Raw genomic sequence first — 2,545 nt, forward strand, 5'->3', positions numbered from 1 at the left:
TATATATATATTAAATTCATTTAGTATATAAACTTCTCTCTCTCTCTCTCTATATATATATATAAACAAAACAGCTTATAGTATGACATTCAGTCTAAAAGTTATATAAAATAACTATATATAATATGTTTCAGATTAATTATTTAGTTTACTCAGGAGTACTTCAAAGTCAATAGAAGTGTTAATTAGAAATGGCACTAATTAAATTACGTACAATACTGATTCATACACTGGATGGATCTTCGAGTGTTTGAATAAAACATTGTATAAAAAAGAATCTTGAAATGCATGAATGGAAGTTTTGAATGCTTGGACAGAATATTCAACCGTTTGAATGGAACCTTTCAAATGTTTACTCAGAATTCTTTGTAGAATCTACAGGCTTTGAATGTCTGAATACAAAATTGAATGAAATCTTCAATTCTATAAACTTCTAAATAAACTGATAAAAACAGCTGGCTCTTTGAATAAAATTGACTTAATTTATATTTTTAATAACTCAATTTATATTTTATTCAAAATGAATAATTCTTTATGTTTATTTGTTAAATAATAAAATCTCAGGTCTCTGAATGAAATGTAGTGTTCCCCACTGTACCCCAGGTGACATTCGGGTGCGGCAGATCAACCTGTTACCTGAGGGAGGGTACATACATACACACACACACACACACACACACACACACACACACACACACTTGAGAGTATCTCTTATGTTCTGGGCTGCTGCGCCGGATCTCCATTTATACTGTCATGAATACCTGAGCTGCCGTCTCGACAGCATTACTGGGAATCACAGGCGCAAGCAACACGTCCCTGTGATGCACAGAACTGTTGTATAGCTTTAGGTCGCTAGAATTTGGGACACAGACTTCAGTCCAAGTAACAGAAAGAAAGACAAAGCAAGCGGGCAGCGCACCTCTCTTTTCTCTGCTCTTTCGGGGGATGTGGAAGTTGAGTCGCGGCTGCTCTTGGGCTGGTTTCGCGGCCCACGAGATGCTCTTGACCCGTCTCTCTTCATCGGGATCGTCCGGACAATCCTCCTCTTCCTCCGTGGCGCCATTTTGGCTCCATGAAGGCGCAGCGGGATTGTCTTTCTCTTTGTCGCTGAATTTCCCTCCTCGACGCTCCATCGCTGCTTTATTCACGAGCTGCAGACATGAGCGGCCGCGGATCCTCCTCACAGGCGGCGTGGGGTTTGAGTCTGCTGCTGCAAGCGCGTCGCACCACACATAAACACACACACATGTACATGCCCACAGTGTGTGACTGTGAACGGAGCGCAGCAGCGCCACCCAGCGGGCTCCATCATAACACAGTACTCCAGCGCCGCCTGCAGGTGTCAGTGCTCCACTGCACAGTGTCCCTGCAGGTCACCACGAGCAAACACAATAGCACAATATACACACAGTCTGATAAAGCAATAAGCCCCAAGAAGCCGTGGTTTACAGTGAATTTATTACAGCTAAGGGGCGTTGTTAGGTAACGTACGACGCGAAGCGGAGTAAGTTAACCCCCTTAGCTGTTATAAATTCACTGTAAACCAGGGCTTCACGGGGCTTATTGCTTTTATAAAACAGTTATTCCATATACGTAGTGAGGTTTCACAGAATAAAACAAAACAAATAAAGTGTAATGATATTAATAAAAACAGTATTCTTCCACCAAACAATGTAGTTCCTCAGAATCAGTTGTGGTTGCAACAAAGTGGTTGCAGAGCAACAGACAGAAGTAAACAAAGGTGTGTGTTTGTAGAGTAATGTACAAAAGCTTCGAACGCGGCTCAGCCAATCAGAATCAAGGACCGGAACTCTCCGTTGTATAAAGCAATGTATGATATATTTATAACATAAATATTACATAAAAATATTTTCTAAATTGCCTGTAAACTGAATTATGAATGTGTCCATAAGACAAAATCTATAAAAAACAAAACAAAAAAAAAAACAAGGCAGATGGTATTAGTGAACTGCTATATTGTCCTTCATCTGTCATGAGTTATTGTTCTCCAGACTCGTCTAGGTGTGAGTCATCATCCATATGCACTCATGACCGTCATCATGTGCAGAGGGGCCTCACCCAGGGGCCCTGCTGCTGTCAGGGGGGAAGCACCTGAGATAAGTGGGTTCTTCAGGGGATATCACACAACCAGGAGCTCCAGCCATATGTCAGACCTGTTATTGTATCATAGTAATAATCTACCTGAAGGAGATCGATCTCAAGAGGTTCTGCTCTCACTAATCTGGACAGACATTAATATTTACTTAAAAAAAATACTTGTATTGAAATGTACTTTTATTCAGCAAGGATGCATTCAAGTGATAAAAAGCAACATTGATAATAATCAGAAATGTTTCTTCAGCAGCAAATCAGCATATTAGAATGATTTCTGAAGATCATGTGACACTGAAGACTGGAGTAATGATGCTGAAAATACAGCTGCGCATCACAGAAATAAATTACATTATACTACACTCTAAAAAATGCTGGGTTGTTTCAACCCAATGTTGGGTCAAATATGGACTAACCCAACTGTTGGGTTAAA

At 40.2% G+C, this 2,545-nt stretch overlaps 1 protein-coding gene across 1 annotated transcript in view; it reads right to left on the minus strand.

The window, feature by feature from the left end:
- Positions 1 to 977, minus strand: part of LOC107667822 (protein TASOR-like) — a 53,381-nt gene extending 52,404 nt beyond the window's left edge. Inside the window, exon 1 of the mRNA XM_016459536.1 lies at positions 920 to 977. The gene's annotated coding sequence lies outside the window, so the exon portion shown is untranslated. The remainder of the gene's footprint in view (positions 1 to 919) is intronic.
- Between the last annotated feature and the right edge of the window lie 1,568 nt (positions 978 to 2,545).

The sequence above is a fragment of the Sinocyclocheilus anshuiensis genome, unplaced genomic scaffold, assembly GCF_001515605.1.
Source record: "Sinocyclocheilus anshuiensis isolate Anshui unplaced genomic scaffold, SAMN03320099.WGS_v1.1 scaffold2209, whole genome shotgun sequence".
Classification (NCBI taxonomy): Eukaryota; Metazoa; Chordata; class Actinopteri; order Cypriniformes; family Cyprinidae; genus Sinocyclocheilus; species Sinocyclocheilus anshuiensis.